Consider the following 26,399-nt stretch of genomic DNA (forward strand, 5'->3'; position numbering starts at 1 on the left):
ACCCATGCCATCGAATGTCCGACTCCTCAAAGATATTAAGGCACCTAACTCCTTTTGACATCATTTGGAATTAGGCACCTGAATACCTTGACAATTTGGAACTAAGTGTGTGCCATATTATTAGACTGGCAATGGAAGAACATTAATTGACTTCATGGTGTCTTCTGCGTCTCAGTGTTCCCTGGTTATGGGGTCTTTTTTTGGGTGTAGGTTTTTGGAGGTGGGGTGGGAAGCAGTTTGAAAAAAGTAATCTGATTATGGCTTTATCAAAGTGTTAAAGCTAGCTCTTTAAGTTTGTAAAGTAAAACAATGTAAAGAAAATAAATCCAGAATTATAAATATATTGTAATCTAATTAAACATTTGGCTAATGCTCAAATTTATTAATTCTTTTTAAAGTCTGCTATAACTTGCATTTAAATCAATTGGGAAACTTCCCATTTGACTTCCGTTGCAATTGAACCATGATAAAAATTTCAGAAGTCCATATTAGTGTATACTTGTGTAAATGGTTAACTGATAAGCCTGGTCTGTCCATTAACCCAAATGATTATAGCACTCCTCCCCCCTTGCTGCCAGCGGCCGCAAGGTCGGAGATGCAGGAGCCAGTGCCTGTGGAGAGCACAGTCCCTTCTTTGTCTGGCGAGTAGGGTTTTCCATAATTTGTCGAGCCCTGTACATGCCTGTGTGCACATGTGAACATAGCTATAAAACATTATGCAGTTCAAGAACAGTATATACTAAAGAGAAATGTATGCAAATGAGCACAAGACCATGAGCTGTTCATTGTTATGGAACTGCCTCTTGAAATAAGGCAGAAGAATCTCATCCTGCATGATCACTAATTTCACCATGCTTTCTTAAAGGCAAAAATTCCACCCTCAGTGCTCTTCCTATTTGCTGAAGTTTTACTGTTTATTCTTCATCCATTTCTTATTCTCTATATAGAAACTTTAAAGTTATCCTTAGTTGGCTCAATGTAACTTAAAATTTATCCTAGAATATGATCCATTTAAGTGAAGCTGTGTAGTCTGAATACAGCTGCTATTTATATATGCCCTGGAGAAATTACCCTTCCAGGGGCAGCTTCACTGATTCCTGAGAAGCAGAATACAATCTCTCATAAATGATCTGTGTTGTAGACCCTCCTTTTTGGGCTGAGGAAATACATTAGTCAGACTCTGAGGAGGAAGGATCCCATATATCTTTTGAATAATGCCTCTAGTTTAGCTAACACACGGAATTGTGGTTATGGATCCTGTTTTCACGCATCCTTAGTGGGAGAAATGGTTGCTATGAGGTGGCCCTTTAGAATATGAGGGGAGACTAAAGGGTCATCCTGAAAAAAAATTACTTCTTTGTTGGGGAGTTGGTGGGAGACAGTCACCGGCAGTGGACTATGTCTACAGAAGTTCATAAGGCCAGAAATTAAATGGAAGGAAGCATTTTACATTGCTGATACCACAAAGTGGCACTTGTTTTAATTCTGAACAACTCACTTATTAAGAACTGGACTACTTTACACAGTTAGGTTAATTTAACTGCATCACACAGGACTGTGAAAAATTTCCCAGCCTGTTCAATGTAATTAACCCAACCTAAGTCCAAGCACAGACACCAGTAGGTGGATGGAAGAATTTTCACACCAACTTAACTACTGCCTTTTGGAGTGGTGGATTTACTACAGTGATAGAAGAACCTCTTTCTTGCTGTAATAAGTGTCTGTGTAACCCATACACCTACGCTACATATACACTGTGAGCCTCTTCTGCAAGAGGAAATGCAAATGGAGCATTCGTTTGCATATGTCTCACTCTCATTTGCATTTCCTCCTCGGATCCCTTTTGCACAAGAGGTTTTTGTGCAAAAAAGTGCTTTGTAGGCGGTTACTTTTTGTGCAAAAACCCCGTTATGCACAAGAGCCGTTCTTCCTCAAAAAATGAGGAGTCCCAGCTGACCCTGGGCTACATGTGCGGCACTGCCCCTTTCAAAGCGGCAGCACCGCACACTGATCCAAGGCTCAGTAGTGTGGTCCTTCTGTTTTGAAGTACCCCCTCTTTGCTGCCTCTATCTGATAGAGGCAGCAATGGGAGACGGAGGAGGAATCGACTTAGTTGACTGACTATCCAATAAGCACTTGCTGACTATCTGATAACTCTAATCCTTAATATCCCATGTCTAGTTTTAATCTGTGTACAATGGCACAGATGTTGTAGTGTTTCAGTGTACACACTGCCAACACCAAAGAGGTGAAGTTCTCCTGTCACTGTAGGTAATCCACCTCCTCAAGAGGCAGTAGCTAGGTTGATGGATGAATTCATCCGTTGAGCTAGCACTCACAACAGTGGTGGTAGTGATAGAAATGTAGCCGTGTAGACCAATACTTAGCAGTAAAAGGGCTGTAGTGTCTTCAACCAAAATGGAACTTTCTTGTAGCAAAGTCAGTTTACCCTACCAAAATATAAGGCCCACCCCCATGTATTACTATCCCACTCTTGCTACACGTATACATTTTTCTTATTTGACTGATTGAGGATAGGAAAATTATAACAGGAAAAAATACATAACATAGTAGACATAAAAATACTAGTTTCTGACACTAAAGATTGAACCAGGATATATCTAACCAACTCAAAAACTTGAAAAGCGTGGCAATAACAAGTTGAATTGCTTACCGCTTTCAAATCTCCTACTGTGCTATTGTTAAAGCACTCACAAGTCTTTCACTTCCACCTTCAACAGATCCCAAGAAGCAGTATGTACCTCAGCTTCACAGAAATTGCATCCTTATGCAAAAGCTTATTATTATCTGTGACTTCTGATGCCTTTGTATCTACAAAGGAGTACATGTGAGGAGATTATTTTGCAGTTTTCTGATTACCTTCAGTGGAGTTATGATTAGAACAAGCAGTTCTTTAAAGAGGTATGCACTGATACAGCAACAGCAATGGGAAGAGAGGTGTCTATGGCGGATAGTGGTATAGTCAGGTCTTGTCTACACTGCTCTGCAGGACTGTAGGGTTGTGACTAGTAGGGTGCACCAAAGCATTACACTGTTGCTTTCTAGTGTGTGCACTGTAGACATGAACTAAAAGGATCCTACTTCACATTAACTTAGTCTTCTTCCAGCAGGACTACCTTAATACAAAACATAAGCCATTTAATTTATGTCCACAGCACCCACTGGGAGTGACACAGCAGCATTTTTGTACACACTGCTATTAGGGATGTTAGATTTAGTTTAATCAACTAATCGAATAGTCAACCCTGGCCAGCAGTCTCTTAATACATTTAAAAAGCTGGTGTGCAAGGAGGGCGGGGGAGACCTGGTGCAAGCTGGGAATCAGGTGTCTTGGCTTACACAGGGTCTCCCCCGCTGTGCACCTGCCAACTCTTATTACATTTAAAAGGCTGGTGCGCAGTGCTGGGGACCTGATGCGAGCAGGGACAGCTGATTCCCAGCTCACGCTGGTCCCCCCGCTTGCACTTCTGCTTTTTAAATGCATTAAGAGCCAATATGCTTTTAATACATTTAAAAAGCAGAGACGCAGTGTTTGAGACTGGTTATGACATGGGAATCAGCTGATTCCTGGCTCAAACCTGGTCCCCGCTATCGCTCTGCTTCCCCTGCTCCCCCCCCCCCCCCCCACGGAGACAGAGCTGGGGGGAACTGGCTTTTAATCCGGCTCTTCCAAGCACCGGCTTGTACTCCCGCCCCCCTGCTGCCTCTGATAGCAAACTTGAGTTAGTCCTGACAGCTATGGATAGTCCTCTAAATAATCCCATTAATGGGTGTTGCTAAGACTGTCTGATAATAGACTGTCTATTTAGGTCTGCTGCAGGTCTGAAAATTTAAAAAAACAAAAAGAAAACCCCAGCCCTAAAGGAATCTGTGAGCTGAAATGTCAAAAAAATTGCATTTCAATTTCAAGGTTTTATTTGAACATTTTCAGACAAACTCATTCCAAAATCACACTTTTTCATTGCAGAAAGAACATTTTGTTTTGGAAATACCCAAATAAAGCAATGAAATTTCTATTTTTTTTCTTTTTCAGACCTCAACAATGAGCCAAAATCAACCCAAATTTGCAAACTGTTTCAGTTGAGCTGAATCTGTCCATAAGCCAATCCTAAATTTCAGCAGCCGGGGCTACCTATCAGAACGGCTCGGTTCCTTAAGGGTCACAGGCCTCAGCCCTGTCTGGGACAAGCTTTGCTCATGTCCCCAGATGGGGAGGATGAGTACTAATGAATGAGGTCATGACTGAGGCCAGGCCAAGGCATATAAGGGAGAGGCCTGAGGGACAGTGAGAAGCAGGTTCTCACTTTAGTTGGGTAAGGCTGGGACTGCTAGGCAGGAGAGAGGCAGCTGGCCAGAAGAAGCTGTTGCAGGTGAGTGCTGCAAGGAGGGAAAGAGAGTAAATGTACTGTTTAATAATACACAGCTTCAGGAAGGAGGGGCATAGGGCCTTGTGATACAATGAAAGAGATTGAATCCAGCCCCTTCCTTGATGTCCACAAAGATTTTCTGTCCACAGACTGACATTTTGAATGTATTTCGAAATAGCTTATTTTGAAATTTGGTGCTATCTACACAGACATCTCTTAACCCTTGTTCCACAAGGCTTATAGGGATGCCGGAATAGAGCACCCATTATTTTGAAATTAACTTCAAAATAACGAGCACATGTAAAAGACGCAGAACAGTTATTTGGTATCCCAAAAAAGCTCCGCTGTCTAGACGTACTCTCTGGGAATGTAGCTGTCCTTAGTGAAGGCTAATTGCTTCCTTAAGAAGAGAAGACAAGACCTGTAAAAAGGGAAACATTGTAAGGCTCTTTCACTGGGTTTTGGAGAACTAATAAGTAGAGTCACCTACTGCAAGAAGGAGTCCTTTATTTTATTTTTTTTCCCTCTTGTTTACATGGACTTAGGTTGAGAGAGACCCTATTTTTGCCTCTCTTTGTTTGGATCAGATTTTTATGTTGCTATATAGGGATTGTGACTCCTAACTCATACCACTAAATACTCACTCATTATACTATATTAAGAAATTACTTTTGAAACTAAGATCAGTCAGAAAGTAGAGTTTGCCTATGGCACAGTAAAAGATTTCTTTAAGGAAAGATTAGATAAACTTCTCCAAAGAGTAGGAGGGACCTTCTTTCTAAAAGCATGGGGCTATTACTAGACTCAAGAGATCACTGCCGGCCCATTTGACCATCATTCAAAGTAATAAAACCAGCACTACCCTATAGGGGAAGCCATGTAATCCGAGCAAATCTCTACTAAATCTCTCCCCATCACTCCATAGTAGAATCCATAAAACAGCAATATCACATGAAAATCCATTGAATCTTCTGTCTTGATTCTGTATAAAAACAGGTAAAGAACATATGGGTGCATTTGCTAATGTACAAAATTACAGAAGAAAATATCAAACGGATTGTTATGCTTGATCGCTCTGAGTTTGGTTTTTCCTCATTACAATTTGTTTTCAATTTGTAGCCAATTTCATATTTGTGGTGTAATAAGACACACAATGTTAATTTCACAAGCTCTAAACAATTTCTGTTATCTTCACAGACACTTAACTATCTTATGAGGTATTATAGAAAGTGCAAACTGGTATTTTTCCAAAGGAAAATATCCTTAAAATACAAATGAATTAGGCAGGACATATTATGGTTTTGAGGAAGCAACACAACCACTCAATAACCTGTAAAAATGTAAAATGCCTTTCAAATAAATGCTAATTTTTTATCTGAAAAAACCTCATCCTTATCAACAATAAACAGTGCTATATACTTTATATAGCAATAATTACATACAGCATTCAGTCTAGTTGATACTTTATAGATCAGGTCCCTGTCTGGATTAGTTTATAACTGAATTATGCATTCACACAGACAAAGAAATAAATTAAATCAAAATATGGTGAACATTATAGCTAAATAACTCATAATTCAAATTGCATAACTCAGTTTATAGGTAAGAAGAAACCACTTGTAGACCAACCTGTAGATCAGAAAAAAGGAAACATATTGAAGACCTCCAAAATCTCATACAGTATCTTAGACTGCTACGTATATTTTTGAAAAGTCAGTTTCTAACAAAAGTGAGTTTAAAAATATTCTCTTTGTCAATATTCAACATTAAACTGCAGTTAAAATATATTTGGATAGAAATTCCTTTCTTATCACACAATGTGTCTATCACTGCACCTGCCTTATTGACATTGCTAAGAAGGTGCCCTGGGCCTGATTGTCCAAAAAATAACTAGTGATCATTCTGACTGACTGCTGTGAATAGTCCTTTTGAAGTAAATGATAGTGCTCAAATGGAACTACTCACTGCAGTAAGCACCACACAGTAGTGTTTGTAGGGTGAGTCCCATAGCTGAACATGAGAGTAAAGATACATACATATTGAGATGATCAAGAATGAAAGTTAAAATTGACATTTCAAGTTTGATAAAGATCACCAACCAAAAAGCATATTTTGGTATCAAAATTAAAAGAGTTTGATTTTTCTCAAGGTGTTATTCAAATATAACAATGTGATTAATAAAATGTCTTAATCTACAATTATAAAATGGCCTTTGTTCCATTCATTAAACTTTGAGAAACGTGAAAAGTTATGATTAAAAGTCCTACCAAAGTATCCTTTTAACAATCCCCAACCTCCATTTTCAACTATGCTTCAAAAGGAGGAGGTTTTAAAGAATACATACTGCAGAATTCTTCCTAAGATGGGTTTGTGTGTAGCTCTGAAGATGACATAACTGGTAATAATATTCCCCACATGGACAGAAATTGCCACCATTAAAGTCTTATGGTGAAATACAAAGGAACAACCCACATCTGCAGCAAGATTAAATGCTGTCAGGGAAATACAGAAAGTCACTTTAAATTATTCGTAGCCTAGAATTTTGTCACATCATTACTTTAACTAAAGTATACCCAGAATATTGACAAACCTCTACAAAATATATAATGGCTCTTTTTTTTTTAATAGCACCTAGAATGACAAGGCCCTGATAGTGATTTGGGCATAAATGCATTATAAATAAGAAATAATGAAGGATGATTTTGCTCTTACTTACAGGATTGTAGCTCAGGAATAATTCCAATTCAGTGAATAGCTACATTGCTATAAAATGGGAGTAAACAAAATCAGAAATCAGGCCCATAATCAAAAGGCCAAGTCCTCTGATCATGTCACGAAATCAATTTTTTTAAAATCAATGTACTATAATAGTTCATGAGTCATCAGTAAAGAATTTGGCCAATAAGCTTTAGAGTATCAGATGCGTAGCCGTGTTAGTCTGAATCTGCAAAAGCGGCAAGGAGTCCTGTGGCACCTTATAGACTAACCGAAGTGTTGCAGCGTAAGCTTTCGTGGGCAAAGACCCACTTCGTCAGATGCATGAGACATGAGACATGCATCTGATGAAGTGGGTCTTTGCCCACAAAAGCTTATGCTCCAACACTTCAATAAGCTTTAGAATCACTCTTAAAAGCCTCTGACATTAATCATGGTACTGAATTCAGGCCCAAGTAAACCATCCATAAAATACTGGCAATGACTTCCTAAAAATGTCACTCAACAGCACAAAAAATGGCTTAAACTTTTTCACCTTGTAAATTAATAACATCAAACTTAATCACTTATACTTGCTCATCTTTACTTTTCAATTTGCCTTAGTTTTTCAAATATTCTGTGCCTGATCTTTTTCAATATGCAAACATTTTAAACCCACTGAATTGTCAGCACTTTTCAGTCTTCTATTCATTGACTATGAATTTGGCACTGGGAAAACCTGATGGTGACAGAGATAAAGCTATAATGAATTTAATGTGTGTTTGTAAAGTTTAAGAGTTTCAGCTTGTAAGAGTGTACTGGTGGGCTTTTATAAGATTGCTTAGAATAAAAGAAACTGGGGAGACACATTTAGAATGCGGACTATATAGGGCACGTCTAGACTACATGCCTCTGTCGTCAGAGGCATGTAGATTAGGCTACCAGGCATAGGAAAATGAAGTGGCGATTTACATAATCGCCACTTCATTTAAATTTACATGGCTGCCGAGCTGAGCCGATCAGCTGTTTGTCGGCTCAGCGTGGTAGTCTGGATGCGCGGGTGTCGACATCAAAGGCATTTGTCGACCACCCAGGTATGCCTCCTGGGATGAGGTTTCCCTGGGTGGTCGACAAATGCCTTTGATGTCGACACCTGCACGTCCAGACTACTGCGCTGAGCCGACAAACAGCTGATCGACTCAGCGCGGCAGCCATGTAAATTTAAATGAAGCGGAGATTATTTAAATCGCCGCTTCATTTTCCTATGCCTGGTAGCCTAATCTACATGCCTCTGGCGACAGAGGCATGTAGTCTAGACGTACCCTAAAACAAAACACAGCATTCCTTCTCCCCCCACCCCAATATTATGTATAACAGGTTCACAAATTCCTTATTTGGGGGAGAGGAATTGGAAAGAGAGCAATCTCATCTCTTGGACCGAAAATGAAATTGAGTTGTGCTCCATCTTCTTCCATCTGACATCTATTGTTGTTTTGTCATAGACTCCAATGGAAGCAAATTGAGCCTTTCCTCTATTAATAAGAAAAATTAGGAACTCTTTTTTTAAATAAAACATAAATATAAACATTTCCCTAGAAAACTTAAACAAGATTTTGTAAAAATTAGTGTGTAATTATCAAGGTCTTCATTAAAGATGAGGTCATTTAAAATAGATAGATGTAAAATATAGGAATAGAGCAATTCTAGATTGGACAACAATCCAGCTGGACCAAAGGCATGCACTTAGAGGTCAACTTCTGCTGCACAGGTGTGGGGAAGGTGGCTATTCCCTTCCCATGTACAGGCAGTCCCCGACTTACGCGGATCCGACTTATGTCGGATCCGCACTTACGAACGGGGCTTTCTCGCCCCGGAGGTCGGGGCGAGAAAGCCCCGTTTGTAAGCTGCTCCGGTGCCCCTGGTCTGCTGGAGACCGTCTCCAGCAGACCAGGGGCACCGGGCGGGTTCCCGCGCTTCTGAGGCTTTGCCAGAGCAAAGCCTCAGAAGCGCGGGGAACCGCCGCTGCTGCCGTTTCAGTCTGGGTGCCTGTGGTCTGCTGGGGACCGTCCCCAGCAGACCACAGGCACCGGGACTGAAGCGGCAGCAGCGGCGGTTCCCTGCGCCTCTGAGGCTTTGCTCTGGCAAAGTCTCAGAGGCGCAGGACCCCCCCGCGGCTGCGGCTTCAGTCCGGGTGCCTGTGGTCTGCTGGGGACCGTCCCCAGCAGACCACAGGCACCGGGACTGAAGCTGCAGCCGCGGCGGGGTCCCGCGCCTCTGAGGCTTTGCCAGAGCAAAGCCTCAGAGGCGCGGCACCCCGCTGCCGCTGCGGCTCTGCTCCCCGTGTCCCTGGTCTGCTGGGGGGGGGGGGCGCAGCTAGTGTGCCCCCCCCCAGCAGACCAGGCTTTTGTTTTGGACCCTGGGGCAGAGCAGCTGGAGCGCTGCCGATTGGTCCTGCAGCGCCGCTCTGGGCACTACTGGACCAACCCGGCAGCACCCCAGCTGCTCTGCCCCAGGTCCTGATTCAGCCGCTGCTGGTCAGTTTCAGCAGCGGCTGAATCAGGACGCCTGGGGCAGAGCAGATGGGGTGCTGCTGGGTTGGTCCAGTAACACCGAGGAGCGGTGCTACTCGAGCAACCCAGCAGCACCCCAGCTGCTCTGCCCCAGGCGTCCCCAAGTCAGCTTCTGCTGAAACTGACCAGCGCTGACTACAGGAAGCCCGAGGCAGAGTTGCTCTGCCCCGGGCTTCCTGGAATCAGCTGCTGATCAGTTTCAGCAGCAGCTGACTTGGGGACGCCTGCGGTTCTTAAGTTGATTCTGTATGTAAGTCAGAACTGGCGGTCAGTTTCAGCAGCGGCTGAATCTGGACGCCAGTTCCGACTTACATACAGATTCAACTTAAGAACAAACCTACAGTCCCTATCTTGTACGTAACCCGGGGACTGCCTGTAGTACCAGTTGCCTCTGGTGAGTAATTACAATTACTCCTATTAAGAATCAGGATTAAGTTTTCTGCCCCATGACAACTCCATTCTTGAATAGGTATGACCAGAAATGGGCAAAAGTCCACTATCATGCTTTGACACACAATTGTTGCATTTTGCCTGAGAGATGTCTGCCTTAATCTTGTAGTCTCTCTGGGCTATTTCATCTGATAGGCTGCTGTGTAATGGCCTGTCCCATGCACTAAGACCTTGACCGTGGTCAGGTGATAGCAACAAAGGTCTCCAACACAATAGTTATCTGATGGGGGCCACCATCATTCTTCTTCAAGCATGTTTAGATTAGGACTAGAGGTCTGGATAAGCCAGAGTTAATTAAACCCAATCTTTTTTTCCTAATCTAGACAAACTTTAGCATTCATTTCTTGTCCTATTTATGCTAGGATTTAAAAATGTGCATTAAAATGACACCTTTTATCCTATTCTAGGTAAGTTCACAGAATCTTCTGTTGGAGTGGTGCTGGTAGCCTTTAGAGAAGCAGATTTGAGAGTATAAACCCATTCAGATGAATAGAGCAGTTTGCAGAGCTCTTGTATCAGGCTCCTTGAAGACTGAGACAGAATTATTACATCTGCTTACAAGGTTTTCTGTGCAACCATGAGAAAATACGAACACACATGCTTCAATGAAAGCTGGAAATCTGGCATCATTGGTATGACTTCAGGAACTAGGGCCATCAGCAAGTGCCTAGCCCTTTGCAGGAACATACTATATGGAGCATCTGGTCTACTCTGTCTGCATTTTTAGTGTTTCTTTGAACACCAGACAGGGCAAATGCAACCTTTGTATATCAACAGCATAGTGTAGGATCAGCACCTGATACTTTAGAAGAAGGCAAAAGGAGTACAGTATGCTTCCCAATATGCAGGGGGAGCAAGCATGCACCTGGTAACATGTACTCCTTCATGGAGTTCAGCACATTCTACTCTTCAGTGGTAGACATGTGAGAAGGCAGAGCTGTAACTCTGAATTCTTCCCACCCCTTCTTGCCCCCTGTATGGGATTGTTCAGCCTCAGGAGTAGTCTGATCAGTTCCTGAATTCCTTTTACTATAGGAACTGGAATTCTGACCAGTCCTCACCTAACTCATTCTAGTTGCACAAGGATTCTGTTCTTGCTGCCTCTCCTTCTCACTGCACCTGTGTCAGGGCCAAAAGGAACATGATCCTAAAGTTCTAGTAATGTCACATGTTTTTTGACTGCTGAAAGTGGAACCTGAAATTACAGGTCAGCCTCTTTAAATTATCAGGCCCTTTGCTACAGAGGACCAGTGACTTTTACACATTTGTAACTATTCATGTCTTAACCAATTTTAAAATTGTACCTTGAGATTTTCTTTGCTAATTCTATAAGGAGATTGATTAAAAGGAACTTATATCTTCAAAGCTATTAAAGATACTCTCCCTTGTGTTCTTCACTAATCAAACTGTTAATTTTAATAGTAATTGCCATATATGAAATGTAGGAAAGTTCTATCATGTAAATAATTTAATATTTTTATACTTCTATGACAAAGACACAATGCCTAGTATCTGCAATATATTAATGCTGTAGGGTCACCATCTGGACAACTTCATATAATAACACATCTGCATTGCTGGTAAATGGCACTCTAGCATCTGGATCATATTATTTCAAATTTTCCTCATCCACATATCATAGCAAGAAGAATTTCCTGACAAATCAGACAGCTGCCAAAAAGTAAAATGTTTTTCTCATTATTGTACTTTAAATTAGCTCAAAAAGACCTGGAAGTGAAGTCAGCATTGGCGTCATAGATAGCATGCCCATTTTCTAATTATACAGATGGAACAACAACTCACACAAACACACAATGATTTTTTTAGGTTATGTTTGTACTCTGCCTCAGTCTCAAATTATCATTTTTCTGTTATAAACAAGAACTTATACCACAAAAAAAATCCAGCCCCCCCAAAAGCATTATTATATACTATTCCTTCTGCCTTAAAGCAAGTGATGAAAAATGCATAAATAAAGAAAATAACTCTGTAATAATCAGATTTATTGTGAGAGAATGACCTCATCAGAACTTGTTGACTTGGCAACAGAAGCTAAGTGGCTTCCTAAATGTCTAGTTTCTTTTGATGTAGACATATTCAGATACAGGCAGTCCCCGGGTTATGTACAAGATAGGGACTATAGGTTTGTTCTTAAGTTGAATTTGTACGTAACTCGGAACTGGCCCCAGATTCAGCCGCTGCTGCTGAAACTGACCAGGGGCTGACTACAGTAAGCCCGAGGCAGAGTTGCTCTGCTCCCGGCTTCCTGGAATCAGCCACTGATCAGTTTCAACAGCGGCTGAATCTGGAGCCTGGGACAGAACAGCTGGGGTGCTGCCAGGTAGGTCCCCCCAGGACCAACCCGGCAGCACCCCAGCTGCTCTACCCCAGGCATCCACAACAAAAGCCTGGTCTGCTGGGGGTGCGCCCCCCCCAGCAGTGCGCCCCCCCCCCCCAGCAGACCAGGGAGACCCGGAGCAAAGTTCCCCCCTAGCAGTGCGCCCCCCCCCAGCAGACCAGGGAGACCCGGAGCAAAGCCGCAGAGGTGGTGGGGTCCCGCGCCTCCAAGGCTTTGCTCCGGAGCAAAGCCTTGGAGGCGGGGACCCCGCCGCCTCAGCGGCTTTGCTCCGGGTGTCCCTGGTCTGCTCGGGGTGTCCCTGGTCTGCTGGGAGGGGTCCCCAGCAGACCAGGGACACTCCGAGCAAAGCCGGGGAGGCAGCGAGGTCCCGCACCTCTGCGGCTTTGCTCCGGAGCAAAGCCTTGGAGGCACGGGACCCCGCCGCCTCTGCGGCTTTGCTCGGGGTGTCCCTGCTCTGCTGGGGACCCCTCCCAGCAGACGAGGGACACCCGGAGCAGCTTTTCTCGCCCCGGAGGACGTGGTGGCAGGACCACTGCGCGTCTGGGTGGTCCCGCCACCCGTGAGTTCCGGGGCGAGAAAAGCCCTGTTCGTAAGTGTGGATCCGACATAAGTCGGATCCGCGTAACTCGGGGACTGCCTGTACTTAAAACGTGCATGAAAGCAGTAATAAATCAGTTAAATTTAAAATTAATTTAAATGGCATTTAAATTTTAATTTAATATGGTTGAATCTATTGTATGCCAGAAGCTGGAAGAGATTTCTATATTAATCAAATCAAAATGATAATATTGTCAAGTTTAGACTCATTATTTATTAATATAAATCAATTATTTGTTAAATATGGCTACTATAAGGTGGGTGCATAACTGGCTGGATACTCATTCTCAGAGAGTAGTTATTAACGGTTCACAATCCTGCTGGAAGGGCATAACAAGTAAGGTTCTGCAGGGGTCTGTTTTGGGACCAGTTCTGTTCAATATCTTCATCAATGATTTAGATATTGGCATAGAGAGTACACTTGTTGGCTACGTCTACACTGGCATGATTTTCCGAAAATGCATTTAAGGGAAAAGTTTTCCGTTAACAGCATTTTCGGAAGAGCACGTCTAGATTGGCAGGATACTTTTCCGCAAAAGCACTTTTTCCGGGAAAGCGTCTGTGGCCAATCTAGACGCGGTTTTCCGCAAAATGCCCCAATCGCCATTTTCGCGATTGGGGCTTTTTTGCGGAAAACAGTACTATGCTGTCTACACTGGCCCTTTTGCGCAAAAGTCTTTTGGAAAAAGACTTTTGCCCGAACGGGAGCAGCATAGTATTTCTGGAAAAGCACTGATGATTTTACAGGAGATCGTCAGTGCTTTTCCGGAAATTCAAGCGGCCAGTGTAGACAGCTGGCAAGTTTTTCCACAAAATCAGATGATTTTGTGGAAAAACTTGCCAGTCTAGACACAGCTGTTAAGTTTTCAGATGATACCAAGCTGGGAGGGGTGGCAACTGCTTTGGAGGATAGGATTATAATTCAAAATGACCTGGACAAACTGGAGGAATGAAGTTTAATAAGGACAAGTGCAAAGTACTCCACTTAGTAAGGAACAATCCATTTCACACATACAGAATGGGAAGTGACTATCTAGGAAGGAGTACTGCAGAAAGAGCTCTAAGGGTCACAGTGGATGACAAGTTAAATGTGAGTCAACAGTATGATGCTGTTGCAAAAAAAGCAAATATGATTCTGGAATACATTAACAGAAGTGTGAGCAAGACCCGAGAAGTCATTCTTCCACTCTACTCCGCGCTAATCAGGCCTCAATTGGAGTACTATGTCCAGTTCTGGGCATCACATTTCAGGAAAGATGGGGAGAAACTGGAGAAGGTCCAGAGAAGAGCAACAAGAATGATTAGAGCTCTAGAGAACATGACCTATGAAGGAAGACCGAAAGAATTGGGCTTGTTTCATTTGGAAAGATGACTGAGGGGGGACATGATAGCAGTTTTCAGGTATCTAAAAGGATGTCACAAGGAAGAGGGAGAAAATTGTTCTCCTTGGCCTCTGAGGATAGGACAAGAAGCAATGGGTTTAAACTGTGGCAAGGGAGGTTTTAGGCTGGACATTGGGAAAAGCTTCCCAACTCTCAGGGTGGTTAAACACTGGAATAAATTGTCTAGAGAAGTTGTGGAATCTCCATCTCCAGCGATATTTAAGAGCAGGTTAGATAGACCATCCCTGAGATGTCTAGACTATACTGGGTCCTGCTGTGAAGGCAGGGGACTAGACTCGATGACCACTCGAGGTTTCTTTCAGGTCTAGTGTTCTATGATTCTATGACTTGTCAATTGTGTTTGAAAGTATTCATTACATGGGAATCTTGCAACAGAAGATGTATGACTAGTAGAACAGATAAATTTATACAGTCATATATGATCAGAAGCATCTGAAACAATTTGAAGATGAATATTCCTTTTTTCGCCTACATATTTTAAAACTTTGTATTATGCCAAAAGAAAACAATTTTCTGTATGCAGATCATATATATTAAATATTAATCAGTGGATAGCTTCCAAAGATAAGCAAACTCTATGATAAAAAGTAGCTCAGGGTCTGCTAGTCCGACTTTCCCTCAGAAAAAGGTAGAGGGTCAAAACATTGACAAGTTTTCTTCTTAATATATTATTTTCTTCATCTGGAGATACTGGACCTGACTCTCCACTCTGTCACATCAATTTGAAATTGACTACAGTGGACTGAAATCAATGTACAACTAATGTAATGGAAAGGGGAAACTGGCCTGCTACTTCCACACTGAACTGAGCACTTTCTGAAAATCAGGTTCTTGAGAGATTTTTCAGCTCAGATATGAAAAAAGAGGGATCAAGAATCATTGCTCAACTTTGAAAATCGTGGACAGCAAATTTAATTTGTCAAGAAAACTAATATGAATTCCATGTACTCTTATGGTTTCTGTCCATCTGCATGTCCATCATTTGGGAGCTAATTCTTATTGGCCAAGTAGCAACTACAAGTACTGCAGTCACTAGGTCTACTAAGATCTATTCCAACATCAGCAAAACCACAATTCTTTTTTCCAGGCTTACACCCAGCCTATTTTACATCTGACCATCTGGTGGCTAGCAAATTCTTCCCTCATGCCAGAATTATCCACAGATGAATTTTGGCTGGTTTGTTGCAACAAATGCTCTCCCTCTTTTGACAACAGGAGCTTTTCCCAGTATGTACCTTTTCAAGTTGCTAGCCTTCCAGATTCTGAATACAGGCCATCCTCACTATAAGTCCAAGATATGTTCCAAAAAACTTGGAATTATAGTGAAACAACTTAAATCAGGGAATTTTTTTCCCTGCAGCTGACTTTCATTTATGCAAATTGGGGTTTTTTTTTGCACAACTTAAGAACAGGGGATGGGAGAACTTATAATGCATCAGTTCCTACAAGCATCAACTTTATTGCGGAATGGATCTATACTAGGGTGACTTATAGTGGGGACGCCTTGTAAACCTACATAGCCCATTTTAGAAGCTGTAGGCTGAAACCATACTTCCCTTGCATTCAGTAAGTATTTGGATATTTTTCTTTTTAGACATACTAATACCATTTACTTCTAGGTTTGATTTTATGCTTCCTGTAGCCTATTTTGCCCCTCTCCCTAGTTTGGTTGTAACCTCTCCCCCACCCAACACACACACTCTGACTCCTACCTGCTACAGTCATGCAAAGATCTCACTAATGAGTCAATAAAACAGGCACCCCACAGGGGACACACACACACATCCAACTCAAAATAAAGAAAATAGAAAGCATTTGCAAGAACCTTTGAAGGAATAAGAAGAGTGCCTTCATAGCACTAGCAATAAGATTGCCACTAGTGCCAAACCAAGCCACAACATGTGATGGTAATCTGTTTCCTTAATCTCCTAGGGAAAGGGAACATAGAAGAAGGCAGTTTCCACTCTCCCCTTCCCCCATGATTGTAACCATCTGCATGTACTTTCTATCAGCAGACTAAAATTCCAACTATATTTCAGCTATACAGTTATTCTACTGGGAAGGGGCCGCACAGTCCTCCCCCATCTCTCTTACTCCCAAAGAGATTAGTATTTTGTCTCAAGCATCAGATATAAGAATGTTAATTTCTCTTACATCTGTCCTTAGAATCTGACACCAGAGTGAAAATCAATTATTTTTTTATTTTAATCTGTTTTTTATAAGTTTCTTCAAAATGCATTTTAACTAAAAATAGTTTTAATTAAGATACATTATAGCTCAAAGCTATCTCATCATGGAATATGGACTATATTGTCTCATACTATAGAATTAGAACATACAGTCATGTAATGTTTAAGAAAAGTTTTTTAAATGAGTTCCAATAGTTCATGGATTAGGGACCAAATTTTCTAGGATTCCAGAGGCTTCTGCGTAGATTGTTGAGGTTAATCTTTCTATCTACCCAAATGGACTCAGTGCTCAGTCTAGAAAATACATCAGAGATGCTTAGTTTTACAGTTCTTAAACTGTGGATTTGTGTCTCCAGAGATAACATATTTGTAAACCGCAAAAATGTTTCTAAATAAATAACAGAGAGAGAAATAACAGACCTCAACCCTATTGTCCCTCTGCAAATTATGTCACAGAGTCAATCCCTTACCTCTCTCTAAAAGTGCAAAGTTTCAAAAAGTTCAATGTTAGAACATTTTTTTGAGGGCAGAATCGTTCTGAACAAGGAGAAGAAGTCTGGAGATCAATGTGAGAAGGGAGGGACAGGAAGTAGAAACAAAAGTAAAACTGCTTGCACAGCATATTTCAGAAATCTTGAGATCTTTCCGAGTGTAGCTTTCATTGATTTGAGATCTACCATGCCATTCTCTCACTAGAATACACTTTTATGTAGAAAACCGTGATTAAATTGAGTCTTCCTGACTAACCATTGTTTAAATCAAATCCACCCTGTCTGACACACATACAGAATATAAGTAAACTACTCAGATACAATCTGGATGACAAAAAGCTGGGTAGCAAACAAGAGAAATACATAAGCAACAAGAGCAGAGAGAAGTTTTCTCTTTTTAATAATGAGAGTTGGATTTGGGTTTTTTTGTTTGTTAAACTAGGACTTTGTTAAATTTCTTTGATTTGCTGAGATTACAGTGATATCAGTCTGTACACACCATATAACCATAATGATATCCACCTGGCAGTATCTGTAGTGATGAAGAAGCCTAAATCTGCCCGTATTTAGTTTGTTTTTTAACTCCAAATGTGCAAGTTCCCTGTATGTGTTAATCAAGTTAATTAAGTTTATTAATGCAGGTACATTCACACCCTCTGCTTCTAAATGAAATTTTTCTGATCTGATAAATCTGTGTGTTGGTTGTTTTCAAATGCTACATTCAGATTATTTTGTGTAAGACTCTAAGTAAACTTTTCTGTCCTGATTCTTGTCCTTGGTATTACTGTGCTACATAAAGTGGCTAAGCGTCTGTTATCCATTACACTGGTATAAACTTAGAATGACTGCTTTGATTTCAATATTCTTGCAAAGTTATAGTTAAAGAGGAAGTGAATCCTTTAAAGTAAAGATATTAAAAGACTTTACTAGTCGTGTGATTGAATTCTCTTCTTTCTGTAGCTGTCTAATACACAAGCATTTTAAAATGCTGTGCTCAAGTTAGCTGACAGATTCTCTTGACTCTCAGAAAATACCCTAAAAGGATGTCTGTGTCAATTTAAAAATTAGATAATATGTTCCTGGAATTTCCATATGGGTGTAGAGCTATTCTTTTTCACAACCTATAAGATATATTCATGAAAAATTATCTGAAGTTATCTGATATGGAACAGTGTTCCCTCTAATTTTTCCATTCATGTGCAGATTTTTTCCACCCAGAAATGGAATAAATTGTGTTACATGCATTGAGGCATATGCAAATATGCACCACCAGGAGAAACACTAACCTGGATGTGGTTGCTCTGCTAATCTGCAGCATTTGAATCTCTCCTGAGTGGCCACACAAGCATACAGCTTACAGGGAACACTGTTATGGAATCCATGTTCTGCACTCTCCAGTATTAGTTAATGTTACTTGTACTGAATCTAATGTTGTAAAAGTAGAGGAGCACAGATGTGAAATTAAGTTATTCTCTCAGCTAAACAGTGCATAAAGCAGAACTGCCACAAACAAGTGCAAAATTAGCTTCAACTTCTGCTAAACCAGAGATTAATTTTGTAGTACATTTAAAAAACCTGCCCTTCTTATTAAAAACCGATTAATGCTTGTATCTAAAATGGGTCTTCTATAAAGTGAATATAAGCCTTCTCATGAATGAGTCCAATAAAATAAACACCCTGCAACCACATATAGTTATAAATGTGATTAACTAATGATTGAGGCTAAAGGTTAAAAAAGCAGACCTAAGTAAGCAACATAAGATATGGAACAGGGGCTAGTATACTACTGGCCTTTTTAGACACCAAGAGAGTGACCCAGAACAACTGATTATCTATGCAGTACTGTAAGGGAGAATTGTGAAAGGATAACCCAGGATGCATGTTCCTGAGAACTACCAGAGATTTGCACATGCTAGGAGGGGTCATTACAAAAGCTCAACACTCAATATATATTAAGTACGCAACTCTGTGTATGTCCAGGTGGGACAGCAGTTTTGCCCCCTCTCAGAAAGTGATTTCAACAGATAATACTGGTATGAATGCTCAGTGTTGTGGAGTTTTTATTGACATGAAGCCAAATTCATCAATGGCTTACACCCATGGTAAGCCCATTAAATGCTTTTTATTTTGACAGCTGAAAGTTTATTTATTACTGAAAGTTTGTTTATTTTGTAACCTTCACGGTTAGGGACTAATTCACCACTTCACTATTCCAATGTTTGTATTGTAATTCCACTGAAACCAGCAGAACTACTCCGGCATGAGACTGAAGTATGGCAGTACTGAATTGGCCTCTTGACTTTGGCCTAGATTGTTCATTTCCAAGGACAAAGCCATAATGGAAACGAGCTACTTACAAACAATTTATTGGCTTTGGTCAACTTGCTCTTATGCTTAAAGTTCTGTTTAAGGCAGTACATAGTTCCCAACCTGTGGACCATGGACTCCCTGGGGTCCTCAAAGTTTTTAAAATAAGGATCAGGTTTTTAAAATAAGATCTGGCTCACCGCTTTTCTTTTCCTTTTCTTCTCCCCATCCCTCCCCTGGACCATGTGGGGGAAGCAGCAGTGTGTGCTGGGATGCGGCTTGCTTTTAATCTTGTTCTCCAGAAGCTAAAGGGAAAGTGTTTGTATGCTGTTCGTGCCCCTCATGCCTGGCTGGTGTGTAAGAGGCATGCACAGGATACAAACACTTTCCCCTCATTCCCTTAGCATCTGGGGAATGGGATCAAAAGCCAGCTGTGTCCTGGCACACACAGCTGCTCCTCCCTGCCCTGAACTCCCGAAGTTCCGCCCTTGCCCCCTATCCTCCCGAAATTCCACCCTTGAGCTGACAGTTCCACAGCTCCCTTTGGCCATGAGAGCCCCTCACTCCATGGATGGGCAGCGGACGGAGGGAACAGGAGCTGAGGAAGCAGTGCAGGCGAACAGCAGCCAATGGAACCTGTGAAGCTCTGTGCCCTGCAGTCTGCATGTCCCTCAGCCCATGCTGATGCTGACAAGCTGCGATTGTTCTCTGGAGTTGGCTTATAAATGGATCAGTCACTTTTTACCATTTTTTTCTCTTTTTTGAATACATCACCCCAGTCTAACCATTCAAAAGCTATTAGAGTGGCGGGAAGGGTTCAGTTTGGCTAGCAAAAATGGACTGTTTGGGGGAGTCCGTGAAATTTTAATAGATTGAAAAGGGATCCATATGCTCAAAAAAGTTGGGAACCACTGGTCTAAGGTATTTATTGGGCCCCCATTTCCATAATATTTGAGCACTTTACAGTCTTTAATGCAGTTATACTCACATAACTCATGACTAGGATATTATGTTTATTTTAATAGTTTGGGGAACTGAGGTGCAGAGAGCCTAAGGCCCAGAGCCTCAAAGATATTTAGCTTCCTATTTTCCATGGATTGAGGATCCAGGCTAAGTGAATTGCCCAAGGACACACAACAGTCTGTGATGGACCCCAAGTATTCTGAGCGCTAGGCTGGTTTACCTTTACTTTATAGTTAGTCACTTGCAGACGTACCCTGTGCAATCAAAGCCTCACACTCTCAGTGGATCCTTCTCTATATCATCCCTTCGGTTAGGTAAGGATGGTGACTTAGCCCTGCTGTGTAGATGCACCCTAAGCTACACAAATCGAGCTACGTCAATTGTGTAGCTTATTTTGAAATTGGGAGTGCCTACACCGAACTTATTTAGAAATAGAGCACTCTTCCTCTGACTATCCTTACTCCTTGTACAATGAGAGTTACAGAAGTCAGAGTAAGAAGTCTTCTAGCATGCCAGTATTTTGACATTATTTCAAAATAACTGCTTGCTGTGTGGACTAAGTTATTTTGATACAACACTAGTTATTTTGAAATAATGTTGCTGTGTAGTTGTACCCTGAGGAAATTTGGATCCAGATCTTTTTGTTGTGGCTCTGCTTCTCAGAAAAGAGATGTTAGCTTCCTCTTTTCTCGTTTAAAATAGAAGTAGTGGTTGAGAGGGAATGGATCAGGATGCACCACTTCTCTCAGACTTGTCATATTGATTTTTCCATTCTAAACCCAATGACTAGTTAGGTCTATTCCAAGGTCACAGATGAGTGCAGTATAGCTATCCATCTCAGACACTTTCTCCTTAAAAATGAAGCTTTTTCGAAGTGTCCCTATTACGCTTATTTTAGAGCAGTGGTTTTCAAACAGTGGGTAGTGACCAAGAACTGAGTTGTGCACCGTGTCTCGTTGCTGCAGGATGATCAGGTGACCAGTGGGAGTGCTAAGGCAGGCTACCTGCCTGTCCTGGCACCACAGACTGCGCTGCACCCCAAAAGCAGCCAGCAACAGTCCTGGCTCCTAGGTAGGGGAGGAGAGAGTGCATAGGGCTCTGCACACTGCCCCTGTCCTGAGCACTAGCTCTGCACTCCCACTGGCTGGGAACCTGCTGTTTCTGAGGTATAGAATGGTCTGCAGTGCCAGGAAAGGCAGGAAGCCTGCCTTAGCTCCCTACTGTACCACTCACCAGGAGCTGTTCAAGGTAAGCCCCTCCTGCCTCAGCCTTGACACCCGTAAAGCTGAAAGCCCCCTCCTTAAACTCCAAAGCACTCTAGTCAAATTATAAATTGTTGGGTTGCGGGCATCAACAATTTTCTTCAAGTGGATCACAAGAAAAAAAAGTTTGAAAACCACTATTTTAGAGAATATTGAAAAATTTACCTTAATTACATTGTTTTCCACAAAGTTAAAAGGCTATCTAGTCATAAATAAAATAAGCATACATTCCTATAAATATATCTCAGATTTTTCTGGCAATCTCCAAAATCAAAATATCTTTCTAGACTTTCACATAGAATGCAGTATATCACTTTAATAAAGATGATATGAGAGCTCTATCACAGATATGAGGAGTGTGTGTCAAATAGCACTGTAGAGTTTTGCTGAATGACTCATAGTCAGACCACACTTTGAACTGCAGATGGGGAGAATGTTTACGTATATGTTTCTGACACATGAAATGTGGATGTTCTGATATAATAAAATCATCACTTCTGCTATTTTATTGACACCACATTCAATATAAATATTTTAAAGTGCTCAAAGTGATGCACTTAGCATCTTCCGCCTAGAAATAAAGTACATTGCTCTTAGAGCGCTCCCTACTGGATTTACATGATATACTAACAGAGGAAGATGCTCATTCTGTTTCATGTGGAGCATACTGGAATGATGGCCTAAAATTGCAGGAATGGGGAGACATCTAGCTTATATATTTGGGTATGTTAAAATCTTTTGTGATGGAGGGGAAAAAGTGAATTGATCGCATAATGTGATCCCATTCTCTGCATCTTAGTCTTGCTGGTCTTTTATTAAAAAAAACCAAACAACCTGTAATTAAGGGACATGCCTTTATATTATATTTGACTTATGAAAGGAGATAGGAAGCACTAACTTTACTATATAGATAACCTCTAACTTATCAAGTAGAATACTATACTGCTTTAATTAGTAATAGGGAAGATAATTATTTTGTTCTACTGTTAAATTGACTTAATGTGTCAAATAAGAAGTACTTATGCAGTATTTTGTAACTTTTCTACTATGGATAAATGCTAGAGGACATGTAAATCATCTTCATGCTTAATATAGAAAATGAAGAAAAAAGATTAGGCTTTCTAAATCTAAAAAAGCATTTCAGAGAACGGCTCTGGAAATCGCTAGAACTGCTGTATTGAAAAAACAGTTTGATATCTGATACTAAAATGCAAACTTACTCATGTCCATTGTGCATCTGTTGATAATCTTAACTCATCTGCCTAAAACAGACATTAATTATAGTTTAATAATCTAGAGTAGTCAGATGGATTTCCTTGTCAAAATCATCTTTCCTCTGTACCAATGGGATACATATGCCACAGTTCCCTGAAGTAAACTATGGACTCCCTCTTCATCTCATTTCCCCCAAAATAAGGGGGGAATTCTACCATTAATTTCAGTCTGAGCAGGATCAAGACCTCAAAACTGAAACTGCTATTATTTAGAAGGGAAGACCATGAAGTACAATTTATATCTATTGCAATTTTGCTTGTTCTAGGATGGTATAGTAAAATGCTGAATATTTTGTAAATTTCTTTTAACTTTTTTCCTTAAATCCATGGATAAAATTACATGAAATTATCAGGTTGAGTTTGCCAATATGTAGCCTACCTCAGCAGTTGCTGCTGGTGTGATTTGTTCTACTGAAGTCATCTAAACCCACAGAATTGCTGACATAAGTAAGGCCTTGAAGGATCAATCCCAGAGAGTGAAACATCTAGCATTGCATATGAGACCTTTTTAAAACTTAAAAACCTTTTTAAAACTTTAAAAAACAGGTTAGTTTTGAAGAACATTTTACATTAATATTTGTTTTTCTTCAAAATATTCTGATTTTTAACATTTGAAAAGTGAAGATCTGCAATTTAAAAAAAAATCAAAACTGAAAATGCATTCTTCTTTTCAGTGACAAGTGGAAAAAGAGGTCTTAAAAAAAAGGAAAGACAAACAAAGGGGAAATACTAAAAACCAATTTCTATTCTGTTTTCTCCCATTAAAACCTACATTTTTAAACCTTTTTACAAAAAACTCATTTTTATTTAAGTGTTCACAAAATATTTGTCATTTCCCAGTCAGTTATATATATTTAAAATCTTGTTAATACATTTTAGCTAAATTCTGAGAACATATTGACTACAATGGGACTACTCATGTGTGCATAACTCTTACATTCATTTTATTTATTTAGAGGCATTTCTATGGTGCTGTTTGCTATAGAAATCCTACCAGCAGGATTTACAGCAAAATGCTAGCACAAAGGACCATCTAGAGCTAGACTGTAACTTTTTAATCTGCCCTGAATAATGGGTGGTATATAGCTGTACTGTTCCGCAGGAAGAATTGCATCTAAATACTCATTTACTTTGGGGAGGGAGTAAAAGCCAGATTAGTAAAGATTTTTGTGCCTAAAGATGCAAATAGGAGTTTCAAAAGTATTTTGGACTTCTACCTGCCATGATCCCACGCTCTCCTCCTTCCCATCCACTGACCTCTGCTTGTTGCAGGAGGGACTCTTAAGCAAGTAGCTCCTGTTCACTTTCTCTTGGAGTAAGGGGACAGAAAGTGGAGGGAAAGTTTTCCTTGGACAGCAGAGATATTGGGTCTATGAGTCTAATCAGCAAGGGTTACACAACATGAACTTTATTTTACTCTGTATATATGTATTAATTCATATGACTTTATATAAACTTACTCAGTACTGGAACTGCACATTGCAAACAGCTCTCTAGAAGTCAGTTGAAAACAAGTTAAAATGGCCACAGTTATGCTGAAAAGCAGGAATTGAAAATTCATTTGAAATGGCACTTGTAGCTAGGTAAAAGCATTCTACTAAAGTATCCAGTCATCTTACAGAACTGATAACTTTCTATGTTAAAATGTTTCCATACTCATCAGTCTTATTTGTGCTGTCTGTGTACAAAAGGTTGGCAATGTAATCAGGAGTCAGTAGGTCCTTTATTCAGATGTCAAATGCACACACATTCTGTCTCCGTGTTGGTCTGGTCTCTAGCAAGAAGAGTGCTTGAACTAAAAATAACTTAAACTTGAAAAAAAGTAACTCATTTGATGGTATTGAACCATGGTCTCTGTATATGTGCACCAACACATGGAAGGCAAAGAAATGTGGCAGTAATATTGGGACACTTTTAACCCAAGTCAGTAAATCAAGATTTTAAAAAATTGTCCATTTTAGAAGGCTGTAGACCTTAATAGCAATATAGAAAAGCATGCTCAGCATAACATTATATAAAAAGCTCTGCCACGGGTTCACCTCTTATCATCCATATTTCCTTAATAATGAAGAACGATGAGAAAAACAAAAAAGTGCTGTATACGCAAAATCCTTGCCATAAAGATTATCTTCCAAAAGTAGTTGTTTGCCATCAACAGCTTTGACAGATAATGCAGAGACTAGAATTTATTTACACAGCAAAAAAGCTCAAGTTCAGAGTGTCTGTCAGTTGAAAAGTACTCTCTAATGAAGTGTAAAACAGTAGCATCCATTTAAAAAAAATGTACAGCACTGGAAAACAGACTACTAAGAGGTTTTCCAATCTGTAAATTTGCATAACTATGAAACACAGCCACAAGTAACCCCCCACCCCTTTTTTGACTAGCTAATTACATTGAGGCAAAATATACAGACTGGAAATATGGTTGTAGACAAGTAGATAATATGTTGTACAATTTCCTACTTCCTGGATTAATCTTTTGTTTGGGTAAGTGACAGCCTTCTTTTTCTCTTTAACATGCTCTTCAACAAAGCCATGTGGCTAACTGCATCTTCTGAGATAATTATCACATTGATGTAAACATATACTACACAATTTTGAACCCATTTTTCAAAAAATCTTTTTCAAAATACCCATTATCTTGTCTTACCCATTATCTTGTCTTAAATTTAACTGTAAGACCATCCAGGCAGACACTATGTGTTCTTATGCACTTGTACAGCACTTTACACAAAAAAATCCTTGCTGCTGATTGGGGTCTTTGGATATTACCACAATACAAATGAATAATACTTATAATTAATATAACAGTTCTCCTACATGGAGACCTAATACCACTGTTCTAAGGACCTGTGTATGTGTGTGTGTTACAGCGTGTGTACATATGTACGCACATACTCCTGGGAAGGAGGTTGGGGGGGGGGGGGATAGAAAATCCTGCTGCATGGGCTGGCAGTTCACAAACCCAAAATCTAAGGGTTTCTGCAAGCAGGGGGAAGGGAAAAATCTTATATTTTGTGGTTTGTTTTGACCACATTTTAAGTCTCTCCCTTTGTAACAAAAGATGTGCTGCATGTACCTAAGCCATTTAGAACTCCATTAATTACTATTTGTAAAGAACTTTGAGATGGAATATACTAGTTAAGAAAAACAGGCTTGATTTGCCAAACCTTTCTTCAGGTTAGTAAAGGTTTTCAGGATCATTCAAACCCATAACATGTAGTTGTTCCAATCTTCCTCAGTCAGCTTATCAATTTGTGATACCCCTGGAGCATAAGGAATTATTCACTAGTTTTCTTCTTACACTGTAGTTTTTCCTTTTTGCTTCTGATTTTTATTTAGAAAAGGGTTGTGATGTACATAGATGCAGAGTAAGGCATACAATATTACTTGGGTGAGTCAGTACTACTCAAGAATGGGTTGCAGATCTGGCTTACATCTATGGAGAGACA

Source organism: Pelodiscus sinensis, chromosome 5 (assembly GCF_049634645.1).
Source record: "Pelodiscus sinensis isolate JC-2024 chromosome 5, ASM4963464v1, whole genome shotgun sequence".
Taxonomy (NCBI): domain Eukaryota; kingdom Metazoa; phylum Chordata; order Testudines; family Trionychidae; genus Pelodiscus; species Pelodiscus sinensis.